Source organism: Choloepus didactylus, chromosome 9 (assembly GCF_015220235.1).
Source record: "Choloepus didactylus isolate mChoDid1 chromosome 9, mChoDid1.pri, whole genome shotgun sequence".
Lineage (NCBI taxonomy): Eukaryota > Metazoa > Chordata > Mammalia > Pilosa > Megalonychidae > Choloepus > Choloepus didactylus.
In genome coordinates this window covers 64701791-64724066 of record NC_051315.1, presented here as the reverse complement: position 1 = coordinate 64724066, position 22276 = coordinate 64701791, and the positions used below count along the sequence as shown (strand labels likewise).

Here is a 22276-nt window from a genome sequence, read left to right as displayed (position 1 = left end):
TTTATTCATGTGCTGGTTCCACACTGGTTTACTTATAGAGGCTGTATAGGATGCTCTAATACCTGGTAGAGCTAGGTCCCCATCTGTGGTAGTCTGGAAGCTGTTATGTACCCCAGAAAAGGCCATGGTATTATTAGTTTTTTAACCACGCCCAACTGGCTTGTTTTATTGAGAAGGGGACGGAGCGAACAATGTGAAGACAGTTGGGAGTGGAGGTTGGGAAGAACACCCTTCCCTCCCCATACATGCCCACTGCCCCAAATAAAAAATAACCACCTATGGCGAGCAGCTGAGACAGTGATTGAGGGGGAAGGGGAAGGAGACCCGAAACTCGAGCGCAGAGGTGAAGAGACTTTGCGTGCTGGGAGGGCCCGGAGGCAGCGTCTGCCAAGCAACGTGAGGACAAGCCTCTGCATCTTCCACATAGGTGTGTATAAATATAGAGATAAGTTGTTCTCTCCCACCCCCCTTTTCCCTTCTGCTCTGTGCCGCTTGCCGCGGTCCCCAGCTCCTCTGTACGCGTGAGGGTGAAGGGAAGCGGAAGAAACAAGTCATCACCGGATTGCCATCAGATCCACATCCATCAGCTTCTGGATCTTCTGCGCTGATAGGGTTCTTGAAGTGTTCGCTGAGAGCCTCGGGATCCTTCTGCATCTGCTCCAGGATGAGCCGCATGGCTGGGTCACTCATTATCTGCTGCACCTCAGGGTCAGCCATGGCCCGAAGCTTCACGTCCTCGGGGTTGTCTTGGCGGTTATACTGGACCATTACACAGCGCTGGTAACCGTCGGCCGCCTCCTTACAGTTGGAGTCCAGTTCTAGTGCCTTCTGGTAGACATCCATGGCTTTTGTGTAGTCTTTCATTGCTGTCAGGGCAGCTGCTCTCCGTGTATAACCCTTGATGAAGATTGGCTCTAGCTGGATACACTCTTCACGGTCCTTGAGTGCCAGTTGAAAGTCAAGGAGTTTGGTGTAGCAGGCAGCTTGATTGCTGTATAATTTGGTGTCTCGTGGGTTCCATTTGATGGCTTCTGTATAATGCTTCATGGCCTGGGGGTAATCCCCTTTCTGAAAACATGCATTGCCTTTGTTCTCCAAAACGAGGTCAGGGTTAATATAGGCCAACAGCTCTTGCTCTTTCAGGATTTTCTCTGCCTGCTAGCATTTCTTGAGCACATCTAGGGTCCAGTGCTCTGCCAAAGATTTGTTGTAGAAATGGATGGCATCTTTGTACTTTTCTTCTTTGAAGTAGGAGTTGCCAATCCAGGCGTAAGCTTTGGCAATCTGTCTATAGTCTTCTCGGTTTTCTCTCCCCACTTCAATGGCCTTCTCACACAGCTCCCAGCATTTATCGTAGTTGCCCTTTTCAAAGTATACGGCTGCTTGATTGGTGATGTAGGTCATGTTGGTGGGATCCAGATCCTTGGCCCTGTCATAATGCTCCAAGGCTGTGGCAAAGTCTTTCTTCTTGTAGGCATTATTCCCCAACTCTTTGTCTTTCAGGGCCTGTTTCTTATTCTCTGGAAGGTCTTCTTCCCTTGGCTCTGGTTTGGTCTCTTTTCTGGGAGGAGGCGGTGGAGGTGTGGCAACCTCTTCCTCCTCATCCACACCACTCAAATCATTGAGAATGGTTTCGTGCCCAGGTCAGACGGCTTGTTTCGTAGTTCCTCTATCAGGTCCTGGTAGGTGGGATCACTGAGCAGCGTCCTTGTCCTGGGATCACTCACCAACTCCTGATACAGATTAGGCATGTTGAAACGGTTCATGAATTTCCTCTATGCCAATCAGGCCTCCATATTCTGTAAACCCTCTTTGAGCTGAGGGTTATTTGCTTCATGTTTTAAACCCTCCTCATAGGTTCGTTTCACTTCTTCAAACCGGTTTAAGAACTTAAGAGCTGCTGCTTTTCGTGAATAGTCCTTGCCGCAGTCAGGCTTCAAGTCAACGGTTTTGCAGCCATCCTCGTAGGCCTTCTGGTAGTCTCCTTTCTTGACATAGGCTGCTGACAGATTGCTGTAGAGCACATGGTTTTGGGGATCCAACTTGATTGCTTCAGAGTAGCACTGTAACGCATCATCAATGTTACCTGCACTCAGGGCCTTATTGCCCTTCTCTTTGAGCTTATTCACTTGCTCCATAGCCCAGTGCAGAACCCCATTGACTCAAATCCATCTGCTCTGCATTTCCCAAGGCCATAGTCTTTTAATCCATTCCTGTAGGTGCAGACCTATTATAGGTGGGACATTTTGATTAGGTTATTTCAATTCAGAAGTGACCCACCTAATTCGAGGTGGATCTTAATCCGCTTAGTGGAATCCTTTATAAGAAGATAAAACACATACAGAAGCAAAGAGATGAAATCCAGAAAAGCTCATGGAAAAAGCCCCAGAGAAGCTGAGAGACAAGGACACACCCAGAGAAGCTAGGAAAGACAGAAGCTAAAAGAGAGAAACATGCAGCCAGAATCTGGAGGCAACAAAACCCAGGAAAGAAGGACCAGCAGACCAGCCATGTGCCTTCCCATGTGACAGAGCTATCCCAGATGCCAGCAGCCTGTCTTCAGTGTCCAGGTATTATTGTTTTGATGCCTTGAGCTAGGACAGTTAAAGAACTGTAGATTGTAAGCTAGTAAATCCCTATTGTAAAAGCCAACCCATTTCTTCTAGTGTATTGCATTCTGGCAGCTTTACCAAACAGAAACACCATCATAGCCTTCCTTTTCAGCATTTTCTTAGCTATTCTTGCCTGTTTATTCTTCCATATGAACTTTGTTGTTGATTTATCTAGCACTATAAAAAAGTTATTTTTGTTGCAATTGGGTTAAATTTGTCATTAATGTAAGAAGCACTTGGCATCCTTTCGATGTTGAATAATGTGTCTCTTGATTTAAGTCAATTTTTAAAAAAAATTTCATGAGAATTTTAAAGTTTTCCTCATGTAGGTTTTGCATGTTTCTTGCTAAGTTTATTGCTATGTATTTTATCTAATTTGTTGCTGTTGTGAATGGGATTTTCTCTGTCATTATATCTTCTAACTGGTTCTTGTTTCTGTATATGACAGCTATAGATTTCTGTGTATTTTATTTTATATTCAGAATTCTTTTACTGTTTAAGTTAGTTGTATTTTTTATTCTTTGGGGTGTTCCAATTAGACCTTCATATCATCTGCTAAAAAAAGAAAAGTTGTATGTCTTTCTTTTCTAATCCTTATGCCTCTAGTCGACTGCTCTTGTCCAATGTCGTTGTCTAATTACTCTAATATAAAGTTAAATAAAAGTGAAAATAAAGGACATCCTTGCCTTCTTCCTATTAGTGGAAATGTATCCAGTGTTTCCCAATTACGAAAGATACTGGATTTAGAATTAAATATTTATTTTATCATCATTTTACAAAAGTATTTTACAAAAGTATAAATTCATATTTTTAATATGGGAGTGGATGTTAAATTTTGTCAAAGCCTTTTTCAACATCTGTGGAGATAATTATATGACTTTTTTTTCTCCTTAGTTGCTATGCTGTATTTTATCAATGGATTTCCTAATAATTGAGCCAACCTTGCATTGCTTGAACAAATTCCACTTGGTCATGCTATGCTATTTTCTTAATGTGATATTGGATTCTGTTTGCTATATTTTATTCAGTATTTTTGTGTCAGCATTTTCTTTTTTTTGCATAGTCTTTTGTTTAAGGTATCGATGTTATACTTGATTCATCAACAGAATTTGGAAAATTTCCTTCATTTTCTATAATCTGAAACAATGTGTCATTGGGACTCTGTGCTCTATGAAACCTTCTGAGCCTAGTGCTTTTTGTGTGTGAGGTAATTTCTTGATAATTTGTTCTATTTCTTCTACATAAATTAGTTTGTTTAAGCTTTCTGTCTCAATTTTGATAAACTATAATACCCTAGGCAAGTATCCATTTCATGTAGGTTTTTAAATTTATTTGCACAGAAGCCTGCAAAGTAGTCTCATGATGTTTTTATATTTCTTCTAGTCACTGGGTTATTTTCCCCTTGTCATTTCTTATTATTTCCATTTGTAATTCCATCTCCCTTTTTAAATTAGATTAGCTCATGCTTTATCTGTTTTGTTAATTTTTTCCAAAACTCAGGATTTGAATTTTTAAATTAGATTTACTCTTCAATTCTGCACTTCATTAATTTCTAATTTTATCTTTATTACTTCTTTCTTCTCTTTACTTTGTTGCTCTTTTCCTAGACTTTTTGAATTGGGAATTTAACTTATTTATTCCAACCCTTGTTTGTATACTATGTATCTTTAAGGCTATGATTTTCCCTTGATTACTATTTTAAGAGTTTCTCTTAGATCCTGATATGTACTGCTTTCATTATTATTTCTTAGAAATATTGAAATTTTAATTTGTATTTCCCTTTTCTCTTATGAGCTGTTGACTAGAATATTGCAATTTCAAAAAAAACTCTGGTGGAGCATATTTTGTTTTCAAATTATTATTTTATTATTAACGTTTGGTTTACTGCATTGTCAGAATCTTATTTTCAGTATTTCTACTCTGCAGAGCTTACTGATCATTCTTTGTGACCTACTATATAATCATTTTTGTGAATGTTCAATATGTGTATAAGGTGTATTCTCTACACTTGGGTGGTAAAGTACATCTTAGATTCGTAAGATCAACCTTAGTGATTATCTCGACATTTTCTATATGCTAACTATTTTTGGCACCCTTGATCTATATTGTACTGAGAACATTATGTAAAAGTCTCTTTTTATTAGAGTGTTTCTTTTATTTTTACTACAACATTGTGCAGTTTCATCTATATAAATGTGGTTCCTATGTTATTTGGTAGTGATATACTCAGAACTGTTGTACAGTCATTGCGGATTGTGACTTTCAGCACTAAAAAGTGTCCTTTGTTACATTTTTTATTTTTTATTTGAGTTTTACTCTGTCTCAAGCCCTTTCTTTTTTTTAATTAAGATTTATTCACTTATCATACAATCATCCAAAATATATAATCCATTGATCACATTACCATCATATAGTTGTTCATTCATCACCCCTATCTTTTTTTAACATTTTCCTTGTACCAGAAAAAGTGAAAGTAAGAATAAAAAGTTAAGAGTAAAAACAGAACACCCAAATTGCCCCCCTGCCCTATTTTTCATTTAATTTTTTGTCTCCGTTTTTCTACTCATCCATCCATACACTAGATAAAGGGGAGTTTGAGCCACATGGCTTTCCCAATCACATTGTCACCCCTTGTAAGCTCCATTGGTACACAATCATCTTCAAGATTTAAGGCTACTGGGTTGTAGTTTGATGGTTTCAGGTATTTACTGCTAGCTATTCCAGTTCATTAAAACCTAAAAAGAGTTATTTATATTGTGTGTAAGAGTGCCCACCAGAGTGCCTTTTGGCTCCTTTTGGAATCTCTCAGCCACTGAAACTTTATTTCATTTCATTTCACATCCCCCTTTTGGTCCAGAAAATGTTCTCAATCCCATGATGCCGGATCTAGTTTCCTCCCTGGGAATCATATTCCATGTTGCCAAGGAGATTCACTCCCCTGGGTGTCAGATCCCATATAGTGGGGAGGGCAGTGTTTCACCTGCCAAGCCCTGCTTTCTTATTGTTTACATTTACCTGGTATACCTTTGCCAATTTCTTCATTTTTAGCCTTTCCATATCACTTTATTCTGCATGTGTCTCTTGTAGATAATACAAAGATGAATTTTCCTTTTGACACAAACTGCAATTTTTTTTCCTTTAATACGTGTGTTAAATCCGTTCACATTCATTGTTATTGTTTAGTCTGAACTCTTTCATACTGTTACAATTACTATATGACATATGTGATGTGTTTATGTGAAGCCTTTTCTTTACTCTTTTATATATTTTTAAAATTGTTTGGTATTTAGGAGGGTCTGTATGTTTTGTTTTAGGGCTTCACTCAGTACTTATACCCTGTTTAATGCTTTAAACTGCTGTCTTTATTTAGCTTTTTATTATCTGAGATATCAGATTTTTTTTTTTGAGCTATCAGATTTTAATGGTTTCCTGTGACACCCACCTATCATCTAGCAGCAATGAGCAGGAATTTGAGAAATAGCTCTACTTGAAATTGATGTTTATTTTTTACTTACAGGTAATTTGAAGATTGTGTTGTTCTTTGTCTTCTAGTTGTGCAGAAAGTGTGGTATTTGTGTGTTATATTTGTTATTCTTGTTGATCTGTACATTTTATTAGAAAATGTATTGAGAGATATGTATTTAGGTTAGTGTCATCACTCAGGTTTTCTGGAAATTTGCTTGAATATTGTACTGCTCATAGAATTAGGAAGGAAAGAAAGCAAATAGGAAGGGCAAGGAACTGCTCATTTCAAATCTGAAAAGCAGCAGCTGAGAAAAATATAAAGCAGAACATCAAACATTTTCAAATGGCAAAGAATGAAATATCAAAAGCAACTTGAGCAGATATAATTTAATGAAAGAATACTAAACTACTTCCATTAAACAAATCTTTAATTCAGTCATCAAAATATTCATAAATAATCTCATTTTTGTGGAATCTGTACAAGTTTTCTTTTCATCAATTTAATTTTAAAAAATATTTCAGAATAGATTTAATGAGTAGAATAAGTGTTATAAAAATAAGAAGAAGAAGAAGAAAAGGGATGTCTGGCTAAGCAAAGACATTATACTTAAAAGCAAATAATAACATGATATCATGGTCCTTGGGGTTTACACTAAATTATGGATACTGATTGATTTACCTCCTTCCATCTTAAAACAGACAAATATCTATTAGTTAAACATCTTTCTGTTAAATATATCACTTCTACATATTGTTTATATTCAGGGCTCTCATTAAAATTGTAATTTAGAAAGTATGCATTTACTAGCAATCTACATTCACTGAAACACTGTTTTTTCCTCTTTATTTGGAATTGGAGGTTTAGAATATTGTTATTTTCCTACCAATATAATTAACATATTTGCTTATTACATAGAGAATTCAAATTAGAATAAAGCATGTATTTTGCCACCAAGTTACACATGTCCACAAAAATAGGTAATTGTGAAAAACTGGAGACTATTTAAATGTCCATTAATAGGGAAATATAAACATTTTTATACACACACACATATTACTGGCATAAATAGAATTTTTTGTTTGGTTGGTTGGTTGGGGATTTTGACTGCCAACGTTCTGAATCCCTTGCATAAATATAGGAAATTCCTCTTATCATGAGCTTGGTGGACGGCAGCACCCACCTCTCACCATAGAAGAGGAAATGGCTGGGAGTAATTACTTTCCCAACCTCCTTTGCAGCTAGGGTGTGGCCACATAACATGAGCCTTATCCAATTAGATACAGCTGCTAGAACTAGTGGCCCAAAGAAGCAGGAAGAATATGTTCTAATAGTGAGTTATGGAAGCTGTGGCAACATCTCTGGAGGTAGCAATAGCATTGCAAGCTGTGGTATTGTGGTTTGGAGGCAGAGATGTCCTCATTGCTCTGTTTTGGAAACATGATTTTTATGTAGCCCTGACAACTGTCTAGCTTTTCTTTATCCTAACCATTTTTTAATCTGGTATTCCAGGCCTACAGAAGGTTCTAGGACCTCTTGAATATCTTTTCAATAAATCCCTTTTCTGCTTAAATCTATTATTTGCAATTGAGGACTGAGCAATGTATATGATTAAAACAGTGAAAAAAAACTTTTAAAAAATGTCAGTGTCATGAGAGACAAAGAAAGACTAAAGAAGTGTTCTAGATTATAGGAATAAAGAGATACAATAACTGAATGCAATATGTGATTTTGGACTGAAGGGAAAAATTCTATAAAGGACCTTATTGGGTAAATTGATGAAGTTGGAATATGGACTTTTGATTGAATAAAAAGTATAGTGGAAATACTTTAAATTTAACAAATTTGATATAACTGTATTGTGGTTATATAAGAGATTTTTCTTGTTTTTAGGAAATATTCAAAGAAATATTGAGGGGTAGAGGGTCATGACACATGTAACTTATTCTCAAATGGTTTAAAAAAATAAATCATAACGTATATATGTCTGTATGTAGATAGTCTATAGCCAATACCATACAAATACACACACACACACACACACACACACACACACACACTGCATGAGTATACACATAAACACACACAGAGAGACAGAGACAGAGACAGAGAGAGACAGAGAGAGAGAGAGGGCATGTATAGAAAATGTTTAAAAATTGGTGAATCAGGGTAAAGGGTAAAAAGGAATTCTCTGTATTGTTCTTGAAACTTTTCTGTAAGCTTTGAAATTTTTTAAAATAAAAAATTTAGAAAGATAATGAGGTAGCCCCTGAAAAAAATCTTAGCTAATTACCAAAAACTTTGAGACAAATCCACAAAATTACTGCAAATTCTTTGACAAACAAAATATGCCATATGTTAAAGGAATGTCTACCCTCTAAAGATATTGGAGTATATTAACCAATTCTTTCTTTTTGAAAATTGAGAATCAAATCATAAATGTTTTTCATGAATGAGAAAAAAATATGGATTATAAGTAGTTCAAGGGGATCTTAGAAATCACCTAGTCTTCTTTCAAAGACAGAAAAACCATCTAAATTCCCTCTTTCTCTATGACAGAAAATTATAGGATGAATAATGCTGTACACATTTACTGATGGTTTTAAAAATATATGACCCATTATTCTAAAAACTGGTAAATGAAGAAATAACCATTTATCCTGCTTTTTCTGTACTAGCTAATACAAGACAACAAAAATAATTGATGAGGGAAAGTTCTTCTTTATTGAATAATTCCACCTAATGAAGAAGAAATTATAGAAAAAGAATATCATCATTTTGCAATCCCAGTGAAATAATGGATCCAGGCAATAAATCAACAGCCACTAAAACAGTTAAGTAAAAAACTGATGGAGAACTTTGTAATGGATGAATCAGGCTGAACTCACTGATAAATTTTAACACCAGAAAAAAGACAGATTTTACATGCCACATAAATGATGCATATAGGAAGTACACATCATCCTGTGAAGAGTCTCAAACAAACAAACAAAACTGAATCTGACCAAGCCTCTAGATCTGACTACCAATTTACAGGAAATACAGGGCTCAGATGAACATTTAAATAACACTCTGAGGATAAAATTTGCAAAAATCCAGAATATGGGGAATTCTATATGACAAATAAACCAGTTTGCTCAACTAATAAATTTGAAAAAAGAGGTAAAATCTATAGATTAAAAGAGACTTAAAGAGACCTATCAACTAATTACAATGTGTAGAACGTTTCGGATCCTCAATTTCAACAAAACAGCTATTAAAAGTATTGTGAGACAATCAGAGATACCTGAACACTGGATGGATATTTGACAATATTAAGAAATTATTGTTAAATATTTTAGGTGTGATAATGGTATTGTCATCATGCTTTTCAAAAAAGATTCCTACTAGAGATCATACTTAAATATTCATAATCAAAATATTTTGATGTCTGTAATTTGTTTCAAAATAACCTGGGGTAAGGGGGAAAGGGAATGGAGGAGGGGGAAAACAGAACAAACAAGATTGACCATGTGCTGATAGTTGTTGAACCTGGGGGATGGGTGGGGAATATATTCCCTTGACTTTTGAATATATTTGAAATCTTCATTTTAAAATTTTAACAGTTATTTTAAAGATATTGAGAAAGTTTTGTGTTTATTGAAATTGAAAGCCAGCTAATACATTTTAGTTGAAAAATCAAAGTATAAGTTTCTTTTAATTTTTAAATTTTAATTTTTATTTTTTTAAGTCTTTCTTATTGAGCTATATTCACATACCATGCAGTTATACAAAGCGTACATTCAGTTGTTCACAGTACCATTATATAGTTGTGCATTCATTACCAAAATTAATTTTTGAACATTTTCATTACCACACACCAAAAATAATAAGAATAAAAATTAAAGTGAAAAAAGAACAAATTAAAGAATTAAAGTAAAAAAGAACACTGGGTGCCTGTTTTTTGTTTTTTTGTTTTTTTGTCCCCATTTTTCTACTCATTCATCCATACACAGGACAAGGGGAGTGTGGTCCATATGGCTTTCCCAATCACATTGTCACCCCTCATAAGCTACATTTTTATACAATCATCTTCAAGATCCATGGATTCTGGGTTGTAGTTTGATAGTTTCAGGTTATTTACTGCTAGCTATTCCAATTCATTAGAACTTAAAAAGGGTTGTCTATATTGTGCACAAGAGTGCCCACCAGAGTGACCTCTCGGCTCCTTTTGGAATCTCTCAGCCACTGAAACTTATTTCATATCCTTTCACATCCCCCTTTTTGGTCAAGAAGGTGTTCTCCATCCCACAGTGCTGGGTCTAGATTCCTCCCCAGGAGTCATATTCCATGTTGCCAGAGAGATTCACTCTCCTGGGTGTCACTTCCCATGTAGGGTGGAGGGCAGTGATTTCACCTGCCAAGTTGGAGGGCCGCATCTGAGCAACAAAGAGGCATTCGGGAGGAGGCTCCTAGGCACAATTATATGCAGGCCTAGCCTCTCCTTCGCAGCAACAGTCTTCCCAAGGGCAAGTCCGGTGGTAGAGGGCTCAGCCCATCAAACCACCAGTCCCCTATGCCTGTGAGCACATCAGCAACCACCGAGGTGGGGGAGCCCAACACCCCTGAATTCTCTACCAGCTCCTCAGGGGGCTCTGCATATTTTTTTTTCATTTTTTCTTTTTAATTAACTTTTTTTTTAATTAACTATATAAAAAAATTAAAGAAAACATTTCAAACAAACCGTAACATAACAAGGGAGTAAGAAAAAGACAACTAACCTAAAATAACTATATTTTACTTCCAACATGTTCCTACTCTACCCCAAGAAAATAACCTAATATAGCAACATTTCTGTGAACTTGTTCCTACCATACCCATCAGAAATTAACAAACCATAGTCATTTCTGGGCATTCCCAGAATGTTAAATTTACCCATGATAGCTTATCTGTTCTTATTGGGTTATCACTCCCCCTCCATTAATTGCTCTCTTATCACTAGTTCCCTACATTCTACATTATAAACCATTTATTTTACATTTTTCAAAGTTCAAATTAGTGGTAGCATATAATATTTCTCTTTTTGTGCTTGGCTTATTTCACTCAGTGTTATGTCTTCAAGGTTCATCCATATTGTCATACGTTTCATGACATCATTCCTTCTTCAAAGTATAAGTTTTTATTTAAAAAAATTAAAAAGTACATTCATAAATATCCATGTAAAAACACAATGATAGATCTAGAAAGATACACACTAAACTTTCAAAGTGGTTACTTATAGGGAGAAAAACAAATATTGGGGAGGAGGGTATACAAGAGCTATCATTTTTGCTCTATGTAATTTTGTGTTATTTACATTATTTATAAGCCCATGTTGATGTATTACTCATAATTTAAAATGATAGTTTGTTTTGCTCTTCATTTTAAAGAGAAATTTGGTTGGGTTTCAGAGCATGGGATGAGTAGGCTAGAACTCCAAATTAAATAAAAACTCTTAAGCAGGTGACCTGTAGTGTGGAAAGGAAATAGCAGATCTCAAGGGCAATGCTGTTTGTCCAGGTAATTTGAGCAGCAGCAGTAGCAAATAGAGACAGTGAAGAAGACTTGGTCCTAATTCTTAACTTCCAGTCCCCTCATTTATTTTGTTTTTAATGTTATATGTTTGGGTAACGTATGCTTTGGTGAGATAACTAAAGTTTCAGAGGTTCCTGAGAGCCTGCCTACAGCAAAGCAGCCAGAGTCACAAAGTGGCTGTTAAGCAAAGGTTGTTTGGGGGTTGGGAAGTAGACTACTTAGGCTACAGCAGAGGATTTCAATAGCAGAGTAGCAGGTGGAAAACAGAAAAAAAAAAAATGTTTTTAATCTTATGTTGATCAGTATATAGTTTATGTTGGTTCTTCCCTAAAGAAATGTCTTAGGAAAGCAGTCTCACAATTGCATGTAATAAATGAATGAAATGTTCATTGAGTGAATGAATCTGAAGGAGAATAAAAGAAGATACACAGATTAAATAAGAATAGGTTAATAATAGGTATTGACCTAACTACAGTGGTTTCAGTGGGGGAAGAAAAGAAAAGGATATGTCTCAACTTATGCCCCAGAGCCACCTGGACAGGACCACTGTAAGGTCAAGAACGGTGAATCCGGAAGCCTTTGACTTTTACCCTCAAGTAAACAATCAGTGAAAAATGACATCACTGAACTGATACTTCCTTGTATCCCCTGGCTTTTATTCCAGTTCCCCTACCAGTCAATACCATTCATTGATGATTCTCCTCTGGCTCTCTTTCTGCAGGGTTTTTACTGACAGCAACTTTGAATCAATGAAGGCCAACTTGAAATTATATTCCAAGTTTCTGTTCCTTTACATTCAAGTGCATTTGGCAGCACTACTTTTTTATCATCTTCCTACCTGTCTAGAGAGGTCAGTCTTCCTGTCTTGTTCACTTCTGTCCAGTTTCTTGGGTACCTGGATTTTTCTTTCCTATCTGCCCAGATTTTAGGTGCCCAGGATGGACCTGGTCCTATGACCCAGCCAACCATCTAGCATATGCACTGTCCTCTTAGAGATCATGCCGTCATTTGTCAGGGCATGCCTCCCTGGCCTTGTACTAAATGAAGGTCCTTAATGAATGGCCAAGCCCACATTACATTAGGCATCTCAGTTGCCTGAGTCCCAACATCAAGGCCCATCCCATCTTCTGATTTGGACTCCCAGATTAATGGGCCATGCCTGGAATCAGACAAGAGTTTCACTACTTTATTAGTTTTTTGCTGCTGTAACAAATTACCACAAACTTGGTGGTGTAAAGCAACACAAGTTTGTTATCATACAGTTCTAGTGATTAGATGTCTGAAAATGAGTCTCACTGGGCTAAAATCAAGGTATTGGCAGGGCCACATTCCTTCTGGAGGTTTTATGGGAAAATCAGTTTCCTTTCCTTTCCCAACTTCCAGAAGCTGCCCGCATTCCTATTTCTCATGCTGCATCACTCTGACTCGGCTTCCATTGTCTCATCTCCTTCTGTGTCTCTGATTCTCCTGCCTCCTTCTTCCACTTATAAGGATCCTTGTGACTACATTGCACCCACCCAGATAATGCAGGATAATCTCCCCATCTCACGATTCTTAATTTAGTCATATCTGCCAAGTCCCTTCTGCCATGTAAGGTAACATATTCACAGGTTCTGGGGCTAGGTTGTGGATATTTGTGGCAGGCCATTATTCTGTATCCCACAACTACCTTCCATAGGACTAATCTGAAGAAGTCACAGTCTTTCTGTGGGGGAAGAAGAAGTCACTTCTTCTGAAGGAAAATAATGGGGGAAATTAAATAATTTAATTGGTTATTTCAAACATTTAAAATTGACTAAATCAGATGCACAATAGAGTTAAATGTTAATGTTGTATGATTTTTTTAAAAGATAAAGTTGAACAGGAGCCCTCAAGAAATTCGAAGTTTCACTGGTTCTTTGAAGCTATACTCCTGTAGGGCATCTTTTTGTATTCCTCTAATAGTAGGAATTCTCTGAAAGAACATGAGAGAACTCCCTTAAATGGTCAAGAAAGGCAGATAGGATTTTACCAAAGAATAACTTGAAACAACTGATAATAGAATTTGCAAGTAAATAAAATGTGGCTACAATGAACATATGGTCATGCTCCTAAAATGATTGACTGGCCCTGTAAGACTGTACAAGACTGAGCAAAAAAATGACCAGATAAAACAAGTGCTTTTCTAATGCATGGCTATCCAAATTGGATTGTTCTCATCACAGAGGAATGGCACCCTCTAAACTAAAGCCTTAAACTGCTTTGTATTTTGCTTGGCTTTCCTGCAATTATTGATCATGGGTGCTTGTCCGATCATGATTTCTACTTCAAGTTCAAATACAAGTTATTTTGCACATCTTGCTTATCATTCTCCTCTAGTCCAGATCAAGGAAGGCAATTTCAACAAGCACTCTAGTTTAATTCCTAAATGAATCTTGAGGCTTCCACTTACAGATCCCATTTCGTAGAATATGTTTCCTTCATGTTTACCTCTGAAACTATACTTCTCTTAAAATTACTATATGGTCATTACTACTTTAAGCCAAGTTCCCTGACTAGGGAACATGAAACAGGAAGCTAATCTTATCAAAGTCCACTGATTAGAAATTCCTAGAAGGGCAAGGTAGGAAAGGAAAAATCTGAGACTGTTGATTTGAACAAACTAATGGAGTAATTGATTAAAATCAATGATGTAAAAGGTGGCCCAGGAAAGAGTGATTAGTAGTTTAACCATGTTATTCCTCCATATGGCCATGATAATCCAAAAGTGTAGAGAAAATAAAGCATTATTCAAGATGGTTTTCTCATACCAGGGGAAGCTCTATAATTTCCTAAGTTGATGTAGATCATCAACCTCATATATCACATACTCCTGGACTGGGAATATGACACTTAAAGACCCCACTGGGTTGGAGTAGCAGAAAAATGTGATAAGAAAGTAAGAGTCCTCTGAAATATTTTGTTAATGTTGTGAAATTTCTTATGTCTTAACCAGCTGCTAAATATCTTAATATCTGTGCCAGCCAAATTTGGATGGATTTAATTTCTTTTTTCTTTAAAAATCATGCATTTTCCTTTCCTAATATTTTTTCTTTAATAGAGAAGTTGTGGATTTACAGAACAATCATGCATAAAACACGGGATTCCCATATACCACCCCACCACCAATACCTTGCATTGGTATCAAAAATTTGTTACAATTGATGATAGCACATGTGTATAATTGTACCATTAATAAACTCCATGGTTTGATTTAGTATTCACTGTAAAGTGTAGTTCCATGGATTTTCAAAAAAAAAATTTATTCCTTTACCATATATACGATCTAACAATTCCCCTTTTAATTACATTCAGATATATATTTCAGTGCTGTTAACTGGGTAACAATGTTGTGCTACCATTCCAAACATTTCCGTCATTCCAAATAGGAACCCTATACATTTTAAGCCTTAACTTCCCATTCCCTACTCATCCCTATCCCCTGGTAACCTATATTCTAGCTCTGGCAATTGTGAATAATGCTGCTATGAATATCAGGGTGCAAATGTCTGTTCAAGTCCCTGATTTCAGTTCTTTGAGGTATATGCCTAGTAGTGGAATTGTGGGGTCATATGGTAGCTCTATACTTAGCTTTCTGAGAAACCATAAAACTGTCTTCCATAGTGGCTGCACCATTTTACATTGCTACCAGCAATGAGTGAGTGTTCTTATTTCTCTGCATCCCCTCTAAAACTCGTTATTTTCAGTCTTTTTTTTTTAATAGCAGCCATTCTAATGGCCATGAAATGGTATCTCATTGTGGTTTTGATTTGCATTTCCCTGATGGCTAATGATGTTGAGCACTTTTCATGTGCTTTCTGACCATTTATATATCTTCTTTGGAGAGTTGTATATTCACATCTTTTGCCTATTTTTAAATTGCAATGTTTGCCTTTTTGTTGTTTGGTAGTAGGATTTATTTCTTTATATATTCTGGATATTGACCTTTATTGGATATGTGGTGTGCCAGTTTGAATATATTGTGTCCCCCAATATTGGACAAGATTAGAAAAGGAGTTAAGCAGAAAGGATTTGTGGAAAGTCCTATTGCCTGATGGCTTTGACCCCTGTGTGCTTCATGTGAAACCAACAAATTTTTGCGAGATCTTTATAGACAGAGATGCTGCGGGTCTGGACTGGAGGAGACAGACAAGGAAAAAATTGAAGGAAAATTTTCTTCAAAGACAGCCATGGAGGTTGAGGTCTGGGGCTGGGAGAGCGGAGTGGCCTACATGCATGGAAAGGATGAATTTGCCCTGGAGGTCAAGGGCAGGCCTTCCACCCTGATGCTCAGGAAATGTTCTGCCACCCCAAGCCCCAAAGAGCGTGGAGCATATTCCCAGGGAACTGGGGAGAGCCTGGTTGCCACCACACTGTTCTGAAGAGGTTGAGTGTTTTCCTTGGAGATGGAAAGGAATCCAGGAGCTGCCCCGATGTTTGAGGAGGGTAGGGCCGAGAAGGCGGTCTCCACAATGTGTGGCTATGTTGGAGCACTCACCTAAGCATTTGGAGAGGAAAGGGCTGCCACAAAGGCCCTTAGGAAGGGTTAGACTCCTGCTCTCTCAAGCTCCAAGGAGGCAAGGTCTTTCTGTTAATGACTCTCGGACTTTGAAATCTAATGGAGTTTGTCCTGTGGGTTTTAGGAACTGTTTTGGTCCCTTGAACCCTGTTTTCCTTACTGTTTCTCCTAATGGCAATGGGAATGTTTATCCTATGACTGTCCCTCCTTTGTATATTGGAAGTACATAACTTGTTCTAAGTTCACAGATCCACAATTAGAGGGGAATTATGCCTTAGGACTGACCACGCCTATAATTGATTTTGATAGAATTTTGTACTTAACTATTGTTACTGAAATGATTGTTACCGAAATGACTGTTATTGAAGTTTCTGTGACATTGTTGTGGGATGAATGTATTTTGTATATGGAAAGATAATGTCATTTTGGGGTCCAGGGGGTGGAATGTGCCAGTTTGAATATATTGTGTCCCCCAAATGCCATTATCTTTGATGTAATCTTGTGTGGGCAGACATTATCAATGTTGATTAGATTGTAATTCTTTGAGTGTTTGCATGGAATGTTCCCCACCCAACTGTAGGTGATAACTCTGATGAGATACTCCCATGGAGGCATGGCCCACCCATTCAGAGTGGGCCTTGATCAGTGGAGCCATATAAATGATAACAGAAGGAACTCAGTGCATCTATGAGTGACATTTTGAAGAGGAGCTACAGCCAAGAGGGACACTTTGAAGAGAGCACAGGAGCTGCAGATGAGAGACAGTTTGAAGACAGCCGTTGAAAGCAGACTTTTGCTCTGAAGAAGTTGAGAGAGGACAAATGCCCCAAGAGCAACTGAGAGTGACATTTTGGAGAGAAGCTGCAGCCTAGAGAGGAACATCCTGGGAGAAAGCCATTTTGAAACCAGAACTCTGGAGCAGACGCAGCCACATGCCTTCCCAGCTAACAGAGGTATTCCAGACACCACTGGCCATCCTTCAGTGAAGGTACCCGATTGCTGATGTGTCACCTTGGAAACTTTATGGCCTTAAGACTGTAACTGTGTAATCAAATAAACTCCCTTTTATAAAAGCCAATCCATCTCTGGTGTTTTGCATTCCAGCAGCATTAGCAAACTAGAACATGTGGTTTACAAATATTTTCTCCCATTGTGTAGGTTGTTATTTTACTTTCATGATTAAGTCCTTTGAGGCACAAAGGTTTTTAATTTTGAGGAGGTCCCATTTATTTTTTCTTTTGTTGCTTGTGCTTTAGGTGTAAAGTCTAAGAAACCATTGTCTTACACAAGGTCCTGGAGATGCCTCACTACATTTTCTTCTAGGGGTTTGAGAATTCTAGCTCTTATATTTAGGTCTTTGATCCATTCTGAGTTGATTTTTGTATATGGTGTGAGGTAGGGGTGAGGTAGGGAGCCTCCTTTTCTTTTTTGCTAATGGAGATCCAGCTTTTCCAGTCCCATTTGTTGAAGAGATTGTACTTTCCCAATTGAGTGGCCTTTGCCCTCTTGCCAAAAATCAGTTGGCCCTAAATGTAAGGGTTGATTTCTGAGCTCTCAGTTTGAGTCCACTGGTCTATGTCTGTCCTTGTGCCACTACCAGGCTGTTTTAGTTACTGTGGCTTTGTAACAAGTTTTAAGTTCAGGAGATGTAAGTCCTCCAACTTCATTCTTCTTTTTCAAGATGGCTTTAGCTATTCAGGGCCCTTTATACTTCCATATAAATGGGATAATTGGCTTTTCCACTTCTGCAAAGGTTGTTAGAATTTTGATTGGATTGAATTGAATGTATGAATTGCTTTGGGTAGAACTGACATCTTAACAATATTTAATATTCCTATCCATGAACATGGAATGTACTTCCATTTATTTAGGTCTTCTTTGATTGCTTTTAGCAATGTTTTGTAGTTTTCTGTGTACAAATCCTTTACATCCTTGGTTTGATTTATTCCTAGATATTTGATTATTTTAGTTGCTATTGTGAATGGAATTTTTTTTCTTGATTTCTTCTTCTGATTGTTCATTGCTGTGTATACAAACACTACTGGTTTTAGGGTGTTGATCTTGAACCCCACCACTTTGTTGAATTCATTTATTAGCTCTAGGAGCCTTGTTGTGGATTTTTCAGGATTTTATGTAAATGGGATCATATCATCTGCAAATAGGGAAAGTTTTACGTCTTCGTTTCCAATTTGGATGCTTTTATTTCTTTTTCTTGCCTAATTACTCTGGCAAGTACTTGCAGTACAGTGTTTAGTATCAGTGGTGACAGTGGGCATCCTTGCTTTATTTCTGATCTCAGAGGGAAAACTTTTGGTCTTTCACCATTAAGTAGGATGCTACCTGTGGGCTTTTCATATATGCCCTTTACTGAATTGAGGAAATCTCCTTCAGATTCCTAGTATTCTAAGTGTTTTTTATCAAGAAGGGATGCTGGATTTTGTCAAATGCCTTTTCTGTTGAAGAGATTGTTCTTTCTCAATCAAGTGGCCTTTGCCCCCTTGTCAAACATCAGTTGGCAAAAATCATTAATTGAAATGATCATGTGGGTTTTTTCCTTCATCCTGTTAAGGTGATGTGTTATATTAATTGATTTTCTTACACTGAACTGACCTTGCATACCAGGGATAAATCCCACTTAACTACAGTGTATAATTCTTTTAATATAATGTTGGATTCAGTTTGCTAGCATTTTGTTGAGGATTTTTGAATCTATATTCATAAGATATTGGTCTGTAGTATTCTTTTCTTGTGGTATCTTTATCTGGCTTTAGTATGTGGGTGATGTTGGCCTCATTGAATGAATTAGGGACTGTTCCCTCCTCTTCAATTTTTGGAAGAGTTTTTGCAGAATTGGAGTTAAGTCTCCTTGGAATGTTTGGTAGAATTCCTCTGTGAAGTGATCTGATACTGGGCTTTGCTTTTTGGGGAGGTTTTTGATTACTAATTCAAAATCTTTACTACGAATTGGTTTGTTGAGATCTTATGCTTCAATGTAGGTAGTTTGTGTGTTTCTAAGAATTTGTCCATTTCATCTAGGTTTTCTAATTTATTGGCATACAGTTGTTCATACTATCCTCTTTTAGTCCTTTTATTTCAGTGGGGTTGGTAGTAATGTCCCCCTTTTCATTTCTGATGCTCATTATTTTTATCATCTCTCTGTTTTTCTTTATCAGTGTAGCTAAAGGTTTGTCAATTTGATCATTTCAAAGAACCAACTTTTGGTTTTGTCAATTCTTATTAGTTTTTTGTTTATTTGTTTGTTTTCTATTTCATTTATCTCCATCCTAATCTTTGCTATTTCCTTCCTTCTGTTCCTTTGGGTTTAGTTTGCTCTTCTTTTTCTAATTCTTCCAGTTTTGAAGTTAGGTCTCTCATTTGAAGTCTTTCTTCTTTAAATGTAAGTATTTATGGTTATAATTTTTTCTTTCAGCACTGCCTTCATTGCACACCATAAGCTTTGTTATGTTGTATTTTCATTTTCACTCACCCCAAGACATTGCCTAATTTCACTTCCGATTTCCTCTTTAACCCATTGGTTGTTTAAGAGTATATTGATTAATTTCCACATATTTGTGATTTTTCCATTTCTCCGTTATTGATTTCTAGCTTCATTCCATTGTGGTCAGAGAATATGTATTGTATGATTTCCATATTTCTGAATCTGAGACTTGTTTTGTGACCCAACATATGGTCTATCCTGGAGAGTGATCTATGTGCACTGGAGAAGAATGAGTATTGTGTTTTTGTTGGGTAGTGTGTTCTAGATATGTCTGTTAGGTTAATTGGTTTAGAGTATCATTCAAGTCTTATACTTCCTTATTTATCTTCTGACTAGATGTTCTATCCTTTTTTTAACTGTAATTTTATTGAGATATATTCACACACCACATAATCCATCCAAAGTATACAATCATGGCTCACAGTACCATAAGATAGTTGTGTGTTCATCACCACAAGCAATTTTAGAATGTTTTCATTACTCCCCCCCAAAAATAATAAAGTAAAAATAAAAATGAACATCCAAAACATCCCATACCCCTTATCCCCCTTCTTATTTATATATTTTTTGTTTTTATTTTATTACTCAACTGCCCATATACTGGATAAAGGGATTGTCACAAAGTTTTCAAAATAACAGGGTCACACAATAAAAGCTATATGGTTATACAATCACCATCCAGAATCAAGGCTACTGCATTACAGTTCTACAGTTTTGGGTATTTCCTTCTAGCTATTCTAATACACTAGAAACTAAAAAGGAATATCTATATAATATATAAGAATAACCTCCAGAATGACCCCTCAACTCAATTTGAAAACTCTTTGCCACTGAAACTTTATTTTGTATCATTTCTTTCCCCCATTTTGGTCAAGAAGGGATTCTCAATCTCATGATGCTAGGGCCAGGCTCATCCCTGGGAATCATGTTCCACATTGCCAGGGAGATTTACACTCCTGGGAGTCATTTCCCATGTAGGTGGGAGGGTAGTGAGTTTTTGCAGAGTTGGCTTAGAGATACAGGCCACATATGAGCAACAGAAGAGGTTCTCTGGGAGTGACTCTTAGGCTTAGCTTCACTATTGGAGGGATAAGTTTCATAAAGACAAGACTAGATCAAAGATTTGGCTTATTAAATTGGGAGCCCCTATTGCTTAAGAGAATAGTAGGAATTCCCCAGGTGGGGAAGTTTAATAGTTCCACATTGTTTCCTAGTTTCTCAAGGGGACTTTGCAAATACTTTTTTTTTTTTTTTAATTTTCTGCCCAAAATATTCTGGGATGTATTGGGGTATTACATTAGTCTGTACAAAATAACAAGAACTCATTCCCCATTCTAGCATCCATGTAATTACATAATTTAAATAAACTGACCAGATAGATTAAATTAGATAGTGTGCTACAGAAAATATAAATTTTGTACCAAACAAACCTTTTTTCCTTTGGTCTCACACAGAAGTTGGAGTTTTAAAATACAGACAATATCATCCTTTACCCTGTATTCTAATTTACCTTAGTCCTAACCAAGTCCAATTCAGTCATATCTCTAATTGTGGTTTGATCTCTCTTTTAGCTTCTTTAACAGTTGCTGTATGGAGTAATGCTGACTTTCAGAGCTGCATAGCTCTAACTCTGAGTTTCAGGTGTCACACAGTTACCCAAATTTCCAGGGAACTACCAGGTTATACACAAAGAGCTCAGCATCTCAAAATTTAGAAATAACTGTTAAAACTCAGGGATTGAACACCCTGCGACTGTGCGCGCCTTGGCATTCCAGGGCCGACCTTGAACTGATAGGAAGTTTGGGAGCCGCTGCTGTCTCTCATCCATGCACCTTGACCGGGAGCAGAGGGAAGATGGCAACATGAAGGACCGCTACACCATCCACAGCCAGCTGGAGCACCTGCAGTCCAAGTATATCACCACTGGCCACACCGACACCACCAAGTGGGAGTGGCTGGTGAACCAGCACCAGGAATCGTACTGCTCCTACATGGGCCACTTCAACCTGCTCAACTACTTCACCATCGTGGAGAACGAGAGCAAGGCATGAGTCTGCTTCAACCTGATGGAGAAGATGCTGCAGCTGTGCAGGCAGCCAGCCAACACATCCATGGAGAACTAAGCCCCGCCATCCCTTGCACACCAGCGCCTTCCCAGAGTGTCCCTCCCGTCCTGCCCTCCTGGGGACCTGGAACACAGCAGTGAGAGACCATCGGGACCCCTGAAAACTGGGACCGTGAAGAGCTCCTAGAGCCGGCCGGCGTTGGAGGAGGCAGCCGGGATTTGGAAGGTCATTTTTGGCTGGTTGATTGCCAGTGTTGCTTTTTTCCATAAAGCTTAGAAGTTGTTCTATTAAAAAAAAACAAAAAACAAAAAACAAAAACAAAAAACACCTCAGGGATAGATGTGACTGCTGTAAGAGCTTACAATCTAAGAAGCTTTACAATAAGACTTACTGAACATTCTGTACTCCTTAATCATCAGTTGCCCAATCTCTGCTCCCATTCTATCACTGGATAACCTATGCTCTTGAATTCAATTCTCAGCATTTACTCATTACAGTTAGTTTATACTAGTAAGGCCTTACAATATTTGTCCCTTTGTTTTTGGC

The 22276-nt window shown here is 37.4% G+C and overlaps 2 pseudogenes; one reads left to right on the top strand and one right to left on the bottom strand.

Annotated features, from left to right (window-relative positions):
* Positions 1–554: 554 nt before the first annotated feature.
* LOC119544784 lies at positions 555–2144 on the bottom strand (annotated as a pseudogene).
* A 19382-nt stretch (positions 2145–21526) lies between these two features.
* On the top strand, positions 21527–21787 carry LOC119544409 (annotated as a pseudogene).
* Positions 21788–22276: the final 489 nt, after the last annotated feature.